The sequence below is a fragment of the Taeniopygia guttata genome, chromosome 5 (genome assembly GCF_048771995.1).
Source record: "Taeniopygia guttata chromosome 5, bTaeGut7.mat, whole genome shotgun sequence".
Lineage (NCBI taxonomy): Eukaryota > Metazoa > Chordata > Aves > Passeriformes > Estrildidae > Taeniopygia > Taeniopygia guttata.
Genome location: NC_133030.1, coordinates 36,307,251 through 36,327,672, shown reverse-complemented (window position 1 = coordinate 36,327,672; position 20,422 = coordinate 36,307,251). Strand labels below are relative to the sequence as shown.

Genomic DNA, 20,422 nt, shown 5'->3' with positions numbered 1-20,422 from the left:
CACCATATTTGTCAGAAAATTTTTAAAAAGTCCTGGCTGGTAAAGACCTATAGAAAATCTTTGTGCTGTCTATAGAAAAGGGAAACTAAATGTTTATAAATAGATGCAGAGCCTTGGCCTGGTAGAATTGTACATATGGAACTGTCTTCCACTACAAAAATCTGCAGACGACTGCTTCCTAAGGAAAGGTATGCTTAGTGAGGTAAAGAATTTATGAATTAAAGAGATTTTCTGTATGAATTAAAGGAGATTTTATTTATGTAGAAATACCTGTAGAACCAACTTGACAACACATCATATTCAAGCCAGCAGTAAAATATTTATTTTAAAAAATTTTATGGTAGTAATGCATAATTTTGATTTATTCATAGCTAGAGAAAAACACCACTTCATGGTGTCAAGGTGCACAAAATTTACTTGTCTAAAAGCTGAAAATCAAAGCAGATCCACAATTACAGTTATTATTGTTAATCAATCAGTAATGTTATTGTGGTTGGAAAGAAATAAAAGAAACCCAGAATAGCTGCCTTCAGGTATTCTGCCTCTATCAATGTGAATATGGAACAGGGTTAATAATAAACCAAGGGATTTCATGCATTTATTGCACAAGTAAATTTTTTGCCCTTTATTGGTCAAGGGAAGTAAAGTAGACAATAATATATGAGTTTAGAGCATGCTGTTTCCTTCTTGAGTATCTTTCCGCAGGAAAAGTATTTCAGCATTATTTTTATGGAGAAAATGCATGACCCGCAGTGAAATTTTCTGTCAAAGAGCTCTTCTTTTGGACCTAAAATGTAACAGTAAACAGGCGCCAGTTTGTATTAGAAGGACAGAACAAAATTTCATTACAAAACAAACTGCTCCAGTTGCTGGAGATTAATGGGGTGTTTCTCCTCTGGTTTGCTCTGTCTTGTAAAATATATGTCTCTGCATGCTTATTAAGGAGGGATGAGGGACTACATGCGCACAGAGAGTGCATTGCACTGCTTAAAATTGCTCATCACTGCCTTGCTGAGGAGAGTTATGACATTATGGTATGTTAGGAGCAAAGCTGAAATCCATGGCCATTTAAGTCACTGTCAAGGTTTTAAAATGTGATTCAGCAAAAGCAGTTAAATAGCTTGCCAAAAATGTAAGGTAGAACATCTTGTACTATTTTTTTCCATGCTCAGGAGTGTCCTGGAAAAGGAAGCTGCTTTACATCACTATGTATAAAACTAACAACTTTAAGTGAGTGAAAAAAAAGTACTTTTTATTATAATGTGCTCAAAATGATCCCTAGTGAGATAAGGCATTATTTATCCTAATGAAAATTTTAACAATATTGTATTTCTCTTTTAAAACTGTGTTAAGATATTCTTTATCACAGGCATCCACATTTACTAGTTTGGCTGCCCCATTTTTTATCAGTCTCTATTTTCTACAGATAGTAGGAATTAGGGATATTTCCATCTTATTAAGCTTTCTCAAGAAAGCCTATGCACAAGGTCAGATGCACATTTATCTGGTTTTGTCCTTTTCTTCAATGTAGATCCATGCAACAGAGATAAGGACATGTCTGTGAGAAGCCTTATGCTTGCCAGATCCCATGACCAGCTTCCTCTCAGCAATATTCTTGTCTAATAGACAAGCCACAGCTCAAGCTCAAAGCATTTGTAGTAAATTTAGAATAGCAGACCCCAGCTGGTAGCAAAGAGCAAAGCAGAATGCAAAGCAGCAGCAGAGAATATTGGTGGACTAGTTTGCTTGAATTTGTTTTCAGTACTGCTTGTCTAGACTCCATGCAAGCAAATTTGAAAATGTTAGGGACCCCAAAATGTACAAAAGCTCTCTCATACTGGTTGTTGTTCAATCAGCTAGATCCCATGGCTGACTGTATTTGCAGATGGCTGCAGTATAGTCAACATTATGAGGTAAAAAGATGCCGCTGCGGAAAAAAAACCTAAACAAACAAAAATCAAACAAATAATGCCACCACCATCCCCCAAACTCCAAAAGAAATAGCATTTCAATTTTTGCCTCTAAGTACCTTCTTACTTTCAGCTGTTTCATAGAGACCTAACATTTTACAAAGATTTTCAAAGAAATTTAAAGCAATGTAAAAAGGCATTTCTAGAAGAATAATAGTTGCTTAGAACTAAAAATGCATAATAAAATATACATTCAGTATTAATAACTTCCAGGTTATCAAATGTTCATAATTTTTATTGAAATATTCTATGTTGTAAGCTTAGTATCACCCAGTCATGATTTCACTTTGTAGGTGGTGGCCTACATATTTTTCAGTAGTCCTCATGGATAAAGACTGTTATGACAAACATTCCATGAAAATAGAATTATTAATTCACTCCTTTTAAATGCTATACACTATTCTGCTAGCATTTTCCAGCTAGAACTCCAAAACATGTATAAATGAGAGTGAATTCTCAACAAGGTCCTTTAAAGAGTAATTAAAATTATTGCAATATTTCATAAGTGATTATATCAGAGTAGAAAGAGAATAGGTGACAGAACAAGTGTCACTAAGCACAGGCGGCAGGAACAAGATGAGAATACAGGACACAAAAGCCACAGCATTCTCTGATCATGTTAGTTTATTACCTTCTGTGGAAGCTGTGCGTCTTTGAAAAGCATCTTCCTCTGCTTCTAAAAATGCTAAGCAGTACTCTGCTTACAACCAAAATATTTTTTTAGCATCCCTGTTGCTATTATTCCCCAGAACCAGAATGTCATGGATCAAATATTTATCACACATGTTAAAAGAGAATAAAAAACTCCTGCTCTTCTTAAGAGAATCAAACAGGCTCATACACAATCCTTTGACTCTTAAGACAAAAAGGATTTGGGAGGAACAGCTAGATTTTTTTGTAGTATCTTCAGGAAATTTGGACTAATCCTAACATTTTATCTATCTTGATCCTGTCAAATATGACAGTTGAGAAGGGTTGATGGTGAAATTTAAACTGCCTTTGTCTGCTATACGAATATGTCTGTTTGTGGTGAAATGACACCATTCAACTTGGCCTGGCTTCTAAACATGTCCCAACACTTCAGCTTTCAGCTGCATTTAGTAAGGGATATTTTCACAGGATCAAACAGGAGCTGATATCCAGGACACAGTGTCCAAAGACTCAAGTCTTGTGTGTTTTCAAGTTGCAGCTCATACACCCCACAGAATAAAAACACATACAAAACCCAAATGAAGCCAAAATGAAAACTTTCCTTGTACACTTTGGCAGTTACTAGTTTTTGAAGTAGAAATAGCTCAAAGCTGAATTAGTAGTATTGTATCAGTTTAAACATAAGGCTATCATTTTACGATTGACAGCTATTTAAAAATTCCTGTTTGAGAATCCTGTCATTGTCAAACACCCTAAATGTACATAGAGCACTGGCTTTTGGCTACTTCTGTCCATCTGTTGAATCACACTGCGCCAAGTCATAAGTGAAGGTGTCTCCCAAAGGCATAGAATTTAGGCTGTGATTAGAATAGATAAAGATAGTGATAAAAATTACCACTTCTGCAAGATTTTTCCTTTTGCCAAGGCTTAGTATACATATGCTTTTTATAATTGATTATGCTATTATTGTACCACACCTATTGACAAATTCCCTATTTCAGTAAAAACATTTGGCTTGTGTTTCTGAGGATTGAGTTAATTATGAGAACTGAAACAACAGCTGGTTACTTATTAAACTTTTTATGAATACCAATAAAATAAAATCACAATAGAAACATATGTTGTTATTCATCCAGGAACTGTCTTTTTCTCCTGGCATTCCTTTTCTACAACAGATAGATATTAAGCACTTACCTCACCCTGTAAAGGATTAGAAAAAGTCTCACGCAACTTAAACTCTTAACCAACCATGAATATTTAGGTGTTAAAAAGAAAAAACTGAATAGAACCACTGTTCTTCTTTGATTTAGTCAAAAGCTTTAAGTAAATACTTGAAAATTATTTGCAGATAACAGAAAAATGGTAAAATATATCGTAATTTTCATGGAAAATTCTGTAACTGAAGAAAAGATAATACATTTGCAAAAATGTTGTCTGTTTGACAGTGATGAATACATGAATAAATGAGCATCCTTAAAAATTTAGAGCTGTATGTATGAATGTTCTCCTTTAAAAATATGAAAAATTGTGTTATATTTTTATGAAACTGCTCGTGAGTAGTGTCATGGTTTCTGACTAGCATATCATAGTGTTTTATAAAAGTCTAATCAACAAATATGTTGCAAAGTATGTAATGGCTCCAAAGAATTTGCAGCCTAAGGTACAGTTTCAGGCAAAAGAAAAAAACAATCATTGTCCTTAAGCAAGCAGCTTCTATGACTGAAGTCAAATCTAACTTGAAAATGATAGACAAACTACACAGAATAATCTGGGGTGACCTATTTACTGTATAGCAAATCTTTAAGCGATCAGCCTTTGTTTCAGTAGCACTCCTGATCATGGTTGTACATAGCCTCAATAATCAAATGTTTTCAGTTCCCTATTTTTGGTATATTATTGCTCTATTGTAAGGTTTTTGTACTGAAAAGTGAAGCAATGAAAATTGTTTAAGTTTTGATCCATGTTTTGAGTCAAACTAAATCCACAGTTTAATGAAACAATATCTCACAAGTTTTCATTTTTCTATTTGTTGGATTGCAGTATTTCTCAGAAACACCAAAATAAATTGAGAACAAGATGTACCTCTTACCTGAACAAATGAAGATACACCAAAGCTGTGTTTTTTTCCAGGGATAAAAAGCCAGCATTCTGGAAATGAATTCAAAACATTTATTATCTCATCATGTATCAGGCACTCTTAAAATTAAAATAGGTCTAAGAGTAATTCAGGAGAAATAAAAAAATATTCCTTTCAAATATGGGAAAAGTGATGACAAAGATTTTTTTTTTTTATTTTCCTGATATCTAGAGGAGACTCTGCCAGACTATTGCAACAAAGAAAGTGATAGATTGCTGGAATAGTGCTGAACCAGAAAAAAAGTCTCTTGTACAAGGAAACAGAAGACTAAAAAGACACTTCATTGCAAAAGATGTTTTTAATCTTTTGTAGAGCTCAAATTTTTCAGCAAATTTGAGCTCTACATTCAAACACTTTGGGGGTTATTAGTTGCAGTCTGGTTATCCTTCACCTCCTCAAAACCAAAATCCTGAAGCCAAAATGCAACTGCATTAATGCTTCCCAAAATCTCTTGCAGGAGGATGTTGTTATGATCCATTTCTAGCGATGTCTCTGTCCAAATTAAGGTGTGAACAACCACAGGCTGAAGTCAATAATACAGATTTTATTTAACAGTAAATATAGAGAGATATGAAGAAATGGAAGGGGGCAGGTTGGGGGTGGGGGAGAAAGAAAAGACAGACTAAGCAGAAGGATGTAGTAGTTTTGGTTTGCTAATCTGAGTTACAGCACCAATTACTGTAGTGGGTTGACTGCTGGCCAAATTCCAGTGCACCCATTAAAATTATTTTTATTTTTTCCTGTGAGATAAGGATAGGAGAAGGGCAAAAGCAGGCTCAAAACTTTAAAGGGTACAAAGAAATCTTTATTAACAGAACTAAAAGAATAATAAGAATTAGAATAAACTTTCAGAACACTTCTCTTTTCCTCAACTCCTCTTTCCTTTCCTACTTACAACATAAAGAGACAAAACCTGGCATTTTCAGTCACTTTACAATCTTTAAAATAATCTTCCTTCATTCACTTAGGGAGAGGAATCTCTCTTGCCATGCCGTGGAGAGTTTTTCACAACAAACAGTTTTCTCATGGTTTTAATTTTCATGAATAGCAGCAGCCAGAAATCTTCAATTGTGAAGACCCTCCCACAATTTTGTAGTCTTCCCACAACTACTACCATGGGTCATCTCAGCTTGTGGGGTACAATTTTAAGGATGAGCTGTTCTAGTATAAAAGCAAAAGTTCTTTTCATCTTACTTTGGGATCATCTTCATCTCTGGGAACAGAGGTCTTCTATCTTTAGGGCAAGTTTTTTCACTTCTCATTTCTTTCTGTTCAAGCTTCTCATCAGATCACAACTACTTCAACATCTGCTTGATTCAACACGTGTGCCTTTCCTCATAGCTGGGTTAGAATGCTACATTCCCCCAGTGCATTCTACAAATTACAGGGGAAAGAGTCTGATGTATCAATTATATCTTTACTATAGCTTTACAAGTAAATTTTAGGCCAAGATTAAGGCATTTCCTCATTCTTCTCTTGTTTGGGATTTGACTCTTTCTTCACTGGCCTCAGTGTCTCCATCTTGTTTTCTTTACATGACTTCACCCTTTCCTTTTCAGTCTTTCAGGTTTACATGAAGTAGTTTTTGCAGAAAAAGGTATATTGTCCAGTAAGTAATAAGTTAAAGTTAAACCCATGTAAATTATGCAAACCAAAATAAAAATAAAATTATGACAGATAAAGCTAAACAGATGTTTCCACAACTTCTTGGAAAATTATGCCTTCACTTCCTGGCTTTGTGTTTGAAACAAACTGTATAAAAACCTGAAACAGAAACAAAATAGCAAAATACAAGAAGAGCTGTAACTTTTCTGCATGCAAATAACCTTTCCTCCTGTCATATATACCTCTCCTCTCTCATTTTCAGGAGCACTGGAAAATACATGAGCACTTTGGAGCCAATTTTTATAATTGTTACAAACTGGAAATAGTCCAGTGCAGTGCAGCTTCACTAACTGCAGTGGAGTTCCAGCCATTTAATAAGAGCAGCCAACTTGCTCATTTAGAGTGTTTGGATTAATGGCCCTAGCCCAGGACAGCTTTCTACAGCTGTACTGAAAAGAGCTCTGGCTTCTGCTAGCTCTTTGAGTTTTTGTGTCTTTTTGGGGTTTTGCTTCATTGTTTATTAGAGGGTTTTAAATTCTATTTCAATATAGGAATAGTCCAATCAATTCAGCAGTTTTTTGTATTTACTCCAACAGCATGTTGATGCACCAGTCTTTTCTCACAGCTACTCTATCCAGTGATAAAAATAAGAATATGCAAGGGGACAAAAAGTAATTACCTCCATGTTTCAATTTTTTAATGATTGAATTTAGAAGAAGCCATATTATTTTTTGCATTAAAATTTGCTACCACTCAGTAAAACTGTAGCAAAGATCCAAATTTTATTTTTAAAATACATTCATAAAAATAATAAGGTACTAAGTAAAATAGACAGAAAATAATAATTAAATAAATAAGAATAAATAATGTAAGAAATAGAAAATTAATCTGGAGTAAACAGTTTGCATGTACTTAGAGACAAAATTATTTAAAAATATCTTTCTCTAATATTTCTTCTTTTTCATAAGCAATAAATATCTCATTGAGAATGAAGAAGTCTAAGTAGCTATTTGGGTGTCCACTGCAAAAACAATAATCTTGAAAAATTAATTTCTCAATAAGGAGCTTAAAATACATTCTTTCACAGGAATCTAAAATTAATTCATTAACATCAGTTATTATAAACTCCTTCCAATATATTAAATTGTTTCTGCCTTGCATTTATACTTTTAATATTTTTATAAAACAGAACATAAGATGTTTTTTCATTTAATCTTTTCAGAAATACCCTGATAATACCCTGGTTTGCCTTTGAAATAATATATGCTCATTAAAATGTAAATCAAGAGTCCAATCAGAATGTGATGGCAATCAGATTGCAATATTCAATGAAGAGGTTTCCAGGCTGACTTCGTTAGTAAACCTAATGAATTTCAGGTTCTTACTGGTCTTCTATTTGTTTGTACAATTGTAAAAGCTCAATTATGAAGCCTTGAGACAGTCTAAAAATAACATCAGCCTAATGAAAATTTTCAATTAGATTTGTGAAAACCTTTTTTTTTTTTTGTTTTTTATAATCTCATTTTTCTCTTTGACTGTTACAGATGAGCTCTTGGGGGAAAGATTAGAAAATAGGATGCATTATGTTACATTCCTTATTATGCATGCAACTAGAAAGTATATTCTAAAACTTTGCATAGTATTTTAAAACATATTGTGGCTATATTGTGTACCGGTTAATGCATTTTATATTTTTTGTTATCTTTTATATTTTACTCAGTTAATTCATATACTTTATCAGCTAAATCTTTCTGCTTTCATAAAAAATAAGCAATCAAGAATTTTTTAATTTCATATCAAAGAATGAAATATATTTTTAAAATTCAATCCTGAAAATATATCTTTTTTTTTAAACTACATTCCTATAATTAAGACTTAAAAAGTCTGATATCATGTCTGATTTTATCATGCCAAAAAAAGAATGGTAATATTTATGGGTTTTATTACTTGAGATATATCCTCTTTCAGCCAAATTGGGGTTCAAGCAATCTGTGAATTCACTTAATCTATATTTATAGTAGCAACATGGCAGGCAGGACGTCACAGAAACCAGAAGTCTTTGGGACTCAGAGCGCAGTGGAAACACCTAAGAATTTCTTGGTCTCCAAAGGTTAATTTGGGACCAGAATATCCCTGGGTATTTACCAAGCCCTTTTCAGAGCTTCAAGACTTCAATGTGCCAGCTTCAGCGGCTCTTATTTATCTGCTTATACCTTGGAGCACAGCACAACAGAATCCATCTTTGGAGCCAAGGATTGTAGGGATGTGGCTGCTGTCCAGCTCCTGGGGCCAGAGGACACACAAACCATTGATAGCAGCTCCCTAGACAGAAGGACAACTCATTCTCTCCTTTACTTTGAAAAATTTACCCAATCCTAGTCCCAGAGTAACTTCTTGCAATTATTTTGGATTTTGCCAGGCTGTACAAATAAATGAAAAATTCTTTAGACAAAGTATGCTTTAATTAAAATCCATACTATACTAACTTATTCATCTTATATTTAAAATCCAAAAGCCATAATCAAAATTAATCTAAAACTACCTGTCGGAATCTGTGGGTATTGGTGATTCCGAGATTGTAGAAAGTCTCTGTCTTTCTGCCCCGTTGCCAAAGAAGAAGCCATAGTTTGTCCGTGCTGGTTTCAAGGTTGTTTATTTTTGCTTATCTATAACAAGTTCTGCTGCCCTGCCGCAGGTCTGTCCTGCAGGGCAGCGTGTGGGGCTCTGCCCCTCAGTGGGATGGTACAAACATTATATACAAGAAATTACGTGTACTATATTTACAATAATGTGCCAATATCTATCATCTACGTTGAATAGTGTGTCCCTAGCCTAAACCAATAGAAAAATGCCAACATCACCAAGAACATGGAGGTAAGGAAGAAGAAGGAGGAAGAACAGGATCAGGTCCACTTTCCTCCATCTTAGAACTCCTGACCCCCCTGTACAAAGTAAAACCCCCCTGTACAGGTGTTAAAACCCCCCTGTACAATACTAAAAAATTTTACCCTCTAATTTGTGACTACTTTTACTATACCATCTAACCCTCTGTGACTGCTTGTTCCACCTTTAAAGTTGGTAATTCATTCCATGGTTCAAACTCAAAATCACAGCTGTTCTCAGCTGCTTGCCAGGGTCTAAAATGCTTCTGACCAAGGCCTGGAACCTCTAAAAATGTCTGAGGGACATTTTGAGTTCCGACAACTACCTTTGTAAGTAAAACTAGGACAATTCCCAGGGATTTATACATCTGTAAAGCATATGGCACATTTCAATTTTAATTTTTTTCATTGTTTTAGCAAGAAAAAATAGATTTTTTTTCACACAGTAATATGATATTGTTATTAAAATGATATTTCACTGAAAACTGATTTTACTTTCAGGTGAAGCAGGTGTTTTGTATTCAAAAGAAGTTTTAACCAGTGTTACGTGTGGTACAACAAGTATAGTGCCAGAGCTATGGTCTCTGGAGATTAATAAGCATTTCAAAGCGAGGGGAACCACCCTTATTTCTCTCCTTTGGCTACAGAGTGAGCCTGGGTTGACTATCTTGGACTTAGCAAATATTCAAGTATAAAAATCTCTGCTGGTGAACACCATCTTCACTCTCTGCAGTTTCGTGAAAGAACAATGGTTCTGCATTTGGTGCCATGTGATTCAGCCTTGTTTTTTACCAGAATGAGACAACATGTCATTTTATTCCTTTGCAGTTTGGAAAGGACCTCCTATAAAGTGAGCAGTCCAATGACACTGCAATGAAACTGTTAGGATTGTGAAAATCTGTTTTAGCAGCTGGGCTGCTGTGGGAGTACAGGCAAACACGGCATCAGACAAGGGCAGACTGGAAAGGTGAGTCTGCAAAATCCACACGTGTGTCACTCTCACTTTCTTCTGGCAGTTTAAACAGACACTGTGTAAATTAGATTATCATCTGTAAATTACAGTTATCGTTCCTCTAAATTTGACATAATCCCATACTGTTATTCTGTCATGTCCAGATTAGAAACAAGGTTCAGCTTTATCTCTTTAGAGGATGTCTCTCTGTTTCATTCCACCAAACTGATGACAGATATCCTGTTCTTTAGTGAGTCACTTGGATGTGACATGGACTGTTATCACAGTATATGCTGTCACTTGTAAATTGAGTTACTTGCTAATATCCGATTAAAAGAAAACAATCTTATTAGGGAGAGACTTTTTAGCAAATGTAAAGCAGTCTTTTGATAGTTGCCCCTAATGGTTCTTTATGTCTGTAGAAATGGATACTGAGGCAGAAAATTTTTGAGGATTCCTGTACTAATTAACATAATGAGAGGATATTCTATGTACGCAATGTGTAATATATGACACTATGCACTGAAATAATAATACATTATTGATGAAGTGTCAATAAGTGCACTCTAAAATAAATTTATGTTTAACTCATTTTCACTCTGATTCATTTTAACTAAGTCTGTGATCTACTTGTTTCCCACTTTTAAATGATTTAATTCTTTCATTTCAAAATTATTACAGCAAACCACTAAATTTTAATCACGTAAAGGCTTTTCTCGTGGGATTTAAAAGAAAGATCTTTTTATTTTTAATTCTACATATTTTACAGAGTTTAGGAAAGCCTGTGTAATGGACTTATCAAAGTTGTCATTCTTCACACTGAGATTTGGGGTTTGTGTCTCTGTTGTTCATCATTCATTAATGATACAAACAGGCTTGTCTTTTGACTGTAGAAATCCTTTTTATAGCTTATAATTTATGATGAACATGGCCTTGTGTGATAAAGACCCATCAAATTCATAATTATTTTATATTTATATTCATTGAACTGTTCCATCTGTTAAAATGTTTAACTTTTTCTATCCATCTATAGTCTTATTATACATCATCTCTTCTTTTCTGCCAGTCTTAATTTCTACCTTAGTCTTTATGGAATCTCCCAAAAACAATGAAAAACATCTGTTCAAATACTCTGAGAAGTTTTAAATCAAAAACCATACTATCTATTCTTTACTTTTGCAGTAGTGTTTAAATGAATGTTATTAAGCATATAATACATTCATCTTTAAACTTTTTAATCTTCTGCACTAGTAGCCTATGCCAGCTGTCTGTGGTACTGCCTCATCCTACAAAATGAGCTGAAACAAACCACTGTGTTCTTCATTTTATTTCTGCATGTACCATCCACCATGCAATGTCCCACACACTTTTTACTATAATTCATTGGGTTGAAAGAAAAACAATTATTTTGTGAAGATTCATTTATCTGTCTTAATTCAACTCACTTTCTAGTCTGCTTTATTTGTAAAGATATACTCTCATACATTCACCAAGGAAAAAAAAAAGGACCAACCAAACTGAAATAAAGATACTAAAACTGTATTCGATAATGTTTCTTCTTTAATCATACCAGTTTGTTTATGCAGGCAACTTTCCTGAAATATTTCATGAGATTTCTATTCTTATGGTAGAACCTGCCAGCATACAGAAATCATATAATTTTGGTGTATTCCTTAAATTTAAAGCAGAGATAATAAGTATAGAATCACTTTCATATGCTGAAGGGGAAGTTAATGAAATAATTTGCCTTATTTCTCTTGCAAGTAATCTGACTTTAAAGAGAATGTTGCCTTTTAATTCCATGTAAGAAGAATACAGATTTTTCTGTTTCTTTTATATTTATTTATTTATTTATTTATTGGAGGGATGGAGGGACTATTTGTGGATGGAGATAATGGCACTTAGAATAGGGAAAGCAAGATCTGTGCATACCAAATGGTAGATGAATCTCAAGGCTTCATAGAGAGAAAAAAATTTAAAATAGAAAGAAATGTATGTTACATACATTTCTCACTCTGGAACTACATCAGGAAATAAAACTCATTATGGATACTTCTGTGAAAGTATTTGTTCAGTATATCACAACCATATTGCTATATATATATATATTTATAAATATATACCTTTAGATACTTATCCAAATGGACAGATTCATGTTCAGACATTAGTAGGATCATGAATGCTCAGTTTTAGTCTGAAGAATTCTGTTTTATACATTTTTAAAGTGAAGTCATGACACTGAAATATTGCAAACTATACTTACTTGTGCCGTCATCCAGAAAGGTCTCATGTTCCATGCAGTGATTGACAGCTGGGTAGACAGGCAACAAAACATATGGATTTTCAGCACTCTGCTCACACAGATCACTCTTCAACAAATAGCATACACAGATTTTGGAAATTATACAACTTTTGTAGCCTGACCTCAAGGAAAGAAACCTGTCCCTTTTGTCTTTTTACAAAATCTATTGAGGAACTTGATCAAATGCCAGTTATGAGTCACCTGGCATGCAACCTCCTACAGTTCCTGGATTTTCTAGTAGATTTCCATAATGAACAATTTCTCTAATGAAATATCATTTGGGAATTATCTAAAATACTTTCCTTAAACTGAAGGGATTGAAATCTTCAAGTTCATTATTGACTTTCTGCCCCAATGCCTGCAAACTTGAGAAACTATAGTTTCTCAAGCCTATGTTTTTTCTAAAGCACCACAGAGCCTCTCAGATTATTTGCCATACAGTTATTGCCTCTAGCTAAACAAATAATTTTGCTAGTTACTAATCATTATTTAGTATGATTTGCTACATTTTGATTTCTAATCATCTGGTACTTCCTTCTTAAAGGAGCACTTGTAGTTACATTCTTTATGTCTTTAAAGGGTCAGGGTTTTTGCAGCACCTGTAAAATAAACAAGACTGCGAAGATGCAGTTGATTGTCTATCACAAATATTCAGATTTACTTCCCATGATATGTGATTCATATTAAAATTTCCATTTCCCATGTTCAAAGAAATGTGAATGGTAATATTTTCAACTAACTTTTAAGCTCTAGCAAGTTTTCAGAGTTTTACTTTTAGAATATAAAATGTCTTCTTTACATATTCCTCTTGGTAATTTGTTTTAATGCTGAGACTACAAACCCCATCTCAATTATTTTGTGTCAAAAATCTTGATAGTTTGCAAGAAACTGTGGTCTTCAACAGCTTCACATATTTTCCTTTAAGATTTTGAATGAGTGGAGATATGTACAGTTTCTATACCCTAAGGTATCTTATGTTCTCACAATTTAACAGATGATTTCAAACACATGTCAATAACGTTTCTTGAGACATATGTCCTTGTTTGCCCTTCAAAGTAGCTAGAAGATACTGAAACCTGTCTTCTATTCATACCAATTTTTATTAAAATAATACAATATTGAATAATAAACATTTTTTAAGATTTCATTTTCATTCATGTCTAGTTGATTTCAACCCTCAACTAGCATACTATCACTTACTGAAGTGAGCCAGATCTTCAGGAGATGCAACTACTAATGTCATGAGGAATTGGGCTATTGCTTTCGCAAAAGTCATTTAGTTACATAGTTTTAGGTTTAAAGGAAATGTTCATAGAAAATCCAGATCCCCTAATATCCATGTTCAAATCCATTTCAAATACTGACATTTCCCAGCTCCCTTCCTAAAGAATGATCTACTCCTAGAGATCTAGCTGTTGACTAATTACTTTTAAAAATCAAGTGCAATTTTAGGTAACTGAATTGCCAAACATTTTTTGCCAGGGCTGCCAGAAAATCTTTTCAACCTTCATCGAGGAATCAAGTGCCTATTGATTAATTTTGAAGGTAATGTAACCTTGAAGATTGAATGAAAACATCATGCCAAATACAATTTCAGGTTTTCTAATGGAAAAGCAATTTCCAGAAAGCATTTTTGACAAAGTTTTGTAATACAAATTAATTGTAAACCCTAAGGTCCAGAAACTCAGATTAACTGTAAATTTGAATGTTAAAATTAAACACAGCATGAGAATTTTAAATGTATGGAAAGTTAGTGAGTGTGAAAAAGCACAGGGTGCATATGCTTTGACTTCAGAAAGCCATTCATGTGTATCACCATTGAGAAAGTAAAGGAGAACCAAAACGTTCAACATTAGTGGTACTTACTTCACTGTTCAGTTCTGAAGACATCCTGAATAAAAGGAAAGTTTGTGAAAGTATGAAAGAAATCTTGTGGAATTTGATGAAAAACTACTTTGACAGCATTTTTCTCTTCAGTGGATGTGTGTAAAAGTACTTTCTGGTCTTTCTAACTGATTTGTGTCTTCCAACAATATCAATTCTATAGTCTTGATGGAAGGTGTGACCAGGTTCCCTGAGCCCCCACTGTGCTGAAATCTTCCTAAAGCTGAGTTCTAGAAGAGCTGAGAGGAGACAGAAACCTAAAAGCAGTTAATGAAAATCACACTATGGCCTTTCTTTTTTGCAATTCAATTTTATTTGTGTATCTATATGCATAGGCATCTTGGGCCCTTGATCACTCAGGAGCCTGAAGTTTAACAGTAATGAATTTCTCCACGTATGGAAGAAGAGTTAAATATTGCTACTTTATTTCTAAAAGTACAAGATACCAGATAGAAGAACCATATTCAAATAAGAGCTCATTTCCAGGAGCCTGAGTAATAAAGTATAGCAATTATAAATTACTAATTCATGAATAAACATTTCATCTGTCCAGTATTGCTAGAATCTGAAAGCTGTTTTGGCTGATGTTCAAATTGCTGATTATAACCTAATTAGGAGAGATTTTGAGGCCGGAAGAGATCATGTGCAGAGGGAAAGTCTCACTATTCAAAAGCAGTTTCCATGGCCAGTAGGCCTAAAGTGATTCATAGACAAGTATTTCCCCTGGCTGTCTACATCAGGCAACCTTAATTAGTCCTTTCAAAGTCACTGACTTCAAGTGTCTCTGACATCACATTCAAGGGAATCAAGTATAAAGTGATGTAGTATTGGCTTCCTGTGTCCATATTGTACCAGAAGACAGGGCATACTAGGCATTTCATCATTTTAAAGGGTCACATCAACTGGAAGAAAAATTAAATATGAATGATAAAAAAGTAAATTTTTACTATTGTGTCACAAAAACATTGTGCTCCCACATCAGTGTACTCCCACACAAATAAAATATTGTTTTTGTTAGGAGTAGCTACTCAATCCCGAGTGAAGTTTATCAAGAAGATATTTCACGCTATTTAAAGTAAATATTATGATTGCAATTAAAAGATTGGGTTATTATACATATAACCTTATTATAGTCAATCCTCTTAACTTGCATAAATTACCTGGTTCTGTCACAGAACTAGTAGAGCATATTTTTTTAAATTTGATGCCATTCAAAAACCTTATGTCTCAATGGCAAGAAGGTAACTTCCATTTTTCAGTCTACATATATGAACGGGCTTATTAATTCCTACTTTTAGATCTTCAGGGATTTTAATCATATTAGTTGTATGTTTATAGAAAAAATGTGTTCACTTTGCTAAGATAAATAATTCAAAGCCATTTAGATATCTTATTTCACAGGTCCTTTAGTATATATATCATCCTGCAAATTTTCTTTGAAACTCTACTCATTTGTGTCCACTTTTCTTGACCACTGAAGTTTAAAATTATGAATGGTATTCTTAATGAAGTCTTAAGTGTTTGTACACTACCAGAAATATTTGCCTATGTCAGCTGGAATGATCATTATTGATTGATTTAATTTCTTTATTTCATGTCCACATTACCATTAGCAGAGAAAGAGATGCCACATGGAAATTTAATCTCCTCTAATGAACTTTCTCTTTCTAAAAAGACCTCTATAATTTTTAATCTCTAACTACATGACTCAACACTTCATCCTGTAAAGTCTAATTTTTCTATATATCTGTCATTATTTTCTTGTTTATGATAATTTGCTAATATTTTATAAATAAAATTATTCTCAGTCATCAGAAACCTACATGATGACAGCACTGTGCTTTCATGCCAGGGTCATATTTATTATTAAATGAATGCAATTGTTTGACTTGAGATACTTAACTTGGAATTTTCCTCCAGTTGTTTCCCTTTTTTTACTGTAAAATTTGTCATTCCATAGTAACTTCATTTAGAGAATTATTAAACTATGTATGGTATATATTTTACATTTCTATGAATGACTTCTTTTTTATATTTTAATTTTTTTTTCCAGTTTACCTCAGTTTAGAACACTAAATAATATTTAGTAGATTATAGAGGGCTCATGACTTAATTATTAAGAGACTGGAAGTTAAATAGATAAATTCAGATTACAAATAAATAATATAAATTATTTTGATATGATACAAAGTCTCAGATAAGGTAGCTCTTACAACAAAAAAATTTACATTTTTATTATGAGTGTGTGTTTGTGTTTGTACATATGCTTTCTTTCAAACATGAATTTACCTGTGGGATGTCTGTGACCAAGCTAGAACAGAAGATGAGACCAAATGATCAGGAATTTCCCATCAGACTTTATAATCTTTATTTTAAAAAAACTCCAAAACTATTATATTAGTTACTTTATGAAAAGTAATGATTATAATCGACAGCAGACTCCATTAAAGATGAAAGACAAAGAATGAAAAGGGCAAAAGAAGAAGCAGAGCACAGTACTAAATAAAAAGAAGATTTGGCTATGCTTATCAGCTTATTGATGCATAAGGGATTATGTAGCTCCAAAGATTTCAAATCAATAAATTTGCATCTTTTTACACCTGTACACTTTATGAAAGTGTATCATAACCAAGTGCTAAAGCCATGTTTTCCAACACTCTTTTTCATTTGCCGTATTTACCTATTTCAAACCAAGCTAAATTATTTTTAACTTGGACATGTCAGATTGAATGAAGATATCTTTTTGTCTTTTTTTTTTTTTTAAGAATTATAATCAGAAGAAGCTAAAATTGATTTGTGAATCTTCTGTATGCATTACACCACCATGAATAAATATAAATATTAAATAGTCTATTATTAACTGACTGGTAAACATGTAAATAACTAAAATTGTAAATGAGACATAGTAAGAAAAGCCTACAGTTCTTCAAACTGCTATAAGTAATTACCACTAAAAACCTGATAAAATATAAACAAATACAACAGCATTATTGTAGTCTGCTTCATTCCCAGAAATAGTGGAGAAAGGCATTAAAGCAGGTTATTTATTTCTGTGCCTAACCTTTCTACTGCAGAGAAAGAAAAAAAAAGTAGGAAATAGAATATCTTAATAGACTGAAAGCATTCTAGGAAAAAAGCACAATTGAGATACATTATTAATTAAATTGTTTTGATTAGATGGAGAAGTCCCAGGACAAAGGAAACCCCAATAGGGTACATATGCACTTTTCCAGCAAGCATACTGGTAAGGGTAACTCTTCATCCCACTACTCTCAGAAGTATTTTTAGAAGAAATTATATGTACAGTCTATATAGGTTACGAAGGAAGACATTTTACATGCTAAAATTCACATTGGGGTTGATGTACAGCAATCACGGACTGAATATTCCTTTGATACCTTTTTGCTAGAGCTACAGCAATAGCTTTCAAGACCTTGCCCAGAAAAACAGTTTGTCAGGAGAGCAATTAGCTGAAATAGAATAGCCAACCTATTTTTACCTGATTCATTCCCAGTACTTGCTACTTGTTATGTTTAATGAGAACTCATTTACTGATTTAGTCACTTACCAAAAGCCCCTCAGGTGTAGTCAACAGAACATGTAGTCCTTTGCTAATGGTTCTACTTAAAATCCCTAATGATCAGTACCATATCTCAGCCTTGTGTCTGCATCTTTCAATAAAATAATAATATAATTCTTTAAGCTCCAGGCTTTAATCATGCCTGGAAATGAGACTCAGGGATCTTAGTTTCTAAGATATTTGAATTGTGCCATGACTGAGATATGTAACAATCCTTTGTTTTAGAAAGAATTATCTGAAACATTCGGAAAATGCTATATTATAAACAAATATATGTATCCTAATTGTTCATTCTGAGAGTACCATAGACAGGAGATTCCAGAGTGTTAGCTTCAGGAAAATCATACATTTTCCATTTTATTTTCCCAAACTAGACTACATGTTATAGGAGAACCAGCAGAACTTTCTGTACTGAAGAAAGTTTCTATTTGTAAACATGTAGTTAGGCTATAGTTAAATTAGGTCTCAATTTTTCTGCTTGTGTAGACAATCTATTTATTGCAACTACATCCTGTTCAACCAGGAAACCAGAATTTGAATTCATCTTTCTAAGCAGTAATGAATAGAACAGTAGAAATTTTTTGTTAAAAGCAATCTTAATTATCCAAGTAATAACTAAAATCTTGACTTAAAACTTGTGAACATCATGAATTGCTCAAAACAATCATAACAAGTAAATATGCACATTCATGTATTTCCATTTGCATTTTACCTGCCAGAACTGAATAGCTCATTTAAGCTACATAAGAATACGTCTATATATTAAACAAGCTCAAACAATATGAAATCCACTGGTAGAAAATCTTCTTTCTTTAAAAAAGAAGTGGGGAAAATTTCTTGAATTATTAATATTATTGAATAAGTTTTTGCCCAGTTCTAATTGTTTCACAAAATGCTTCAAAGCTTTCTCTATTGAAAATACTGTATAATGTATCAGAAATTTCCCTTTGCACTTCACAAACAGTAAACAGTAAAGGAAAAATATCTAACTGCATCTAATTTTCCTCAAAAAAGATACTGAAGTCCTATAAATCACATCTATTGTGGATGTACTCAGAGAGAAACAGGTAGTTTCCCAAGCATCATCCTGGGGAAATTGTGAGAAGCTCAGAGAAAAGAATTAAAGCAATTCTTATCTTGGTCTCTGTGGCTAGTGTTTGTGAACATGTGGAATGTGTTATACAAGATATTATGGCAAGATGGTCATGTTCCTAATTAACCAATTGGGTGACTGGTGTCATTAAGAACCAATCAAGTTCTGGGTGAATGATGTTGCATATAAAAAATATGAAGTTCTGTAATAAAGTGAACTTTTATACCTTCTGAAAATGCATGGAGTTGTGTCACCTTCATTCCCATTCCTAATTCAATGGTGACATCTTTTACATGTTTTATCCTGAAAACTCAGAAATTATCAAGATTTGTCACCTTCATTCCCATTCCTAATTCAATGGTGACATCTTTTACATGTTTTATCCTGAAAACTCAGAAATTATCAAGATTTGTCACCTTCATTCCCATTCCTAATTCAATGGTGACATCTTTTACATGTTTTATCCTGAAAACTCAGAAATTATCAAGATTAATATCTTTCCAAAATTTTCAATATTTACAATAATGTATTAACTCTCTTTACTACAAGTGCTTCCTTACCAGAATTTCTCTTCATGAAGAAATAGCCCACCATTTGCTAAAAAGGTCCTCTGCACTAAATCACTGTTGTTCTTCTCATTAAATCTCTGAGCCTCCAGCCCCAATATCCTCATTTTTCATTTGGCTCGTCAATGTCCTGAAATATTTAAAAGCTTATAGGAGGGTAGTTTGACGCAAAGTGAATATCAATGTGAATGTGAACATCAGTATCTCAAAGCCAGCAGCATTTTTGTGTACTGTTGTGTAAGGTTTATAAAAAGAAGCAGCAAAAAGGACTTTAATGTTTTCACCCTGCTATTGATTATCATACCCAAGAGATTTATTTTACATACAGATAGACAACAGCCACACAACTTTATTCTTTTTCTTAATGCTATGGGTAATCTCTGTATTTCTCTGTAATTTCTGAGCACAGCAATGGCAATTAAATTGAAGTTGTCTACACTCTTGATGTGGTTTTATTTATTTTTGAATCACAATTTTTTAGGAAGAAAGACTTTTTTAAACTTAAATCCTTGAAGGTATTGTGCTTTTGACATTGAAGTGTCCTATGTATATTTTGAAATCCCATTTTGTCTGTTTGCACACTTCCACAAAGTGGCTTCAAATTCCTACCACCATCTGCAAGAATTTTTAGGAGCACTTTGCCTGCTGTACTAGAAAGGGAAGATCAGTGATGAAATTACAGGGAGACACAGAAGAAAAAAAAAAAGATAAAATCTGTAAGAAAAAAAAAACAACTTTTCTCTTAAAAGTACAATATTTTTGCTATTAAAATTTAAAAACTGTTCAGAGACTGGTCCTTC

The 20,422-nt window shown here is 33.3% G+C and overlaps 1 long non-coding RNA gene across 1 annotated transcript; it reads right to left on the bottom strand.

The window, feature by feature from the left end:
- Positions 1–250: 250 nt before the first annotated feature.
- Positions 251–12,606, bottom strand: LOC140684194 (uncharacterized). The gene is made up of 3 exons (XR_012056124.1): positions 12,461–12,606; positions 4,711–4,769; positions 251–787 (listed from the first exon to the last, which is right to left on the bottom strand). It is a non-coding gene; the product is annotated as an uncharacterized lncRNA (long non-coding RNA).
- Between the last annotated feature and the right edge of the window lie 7,816 nt (positions 12,607–20,422).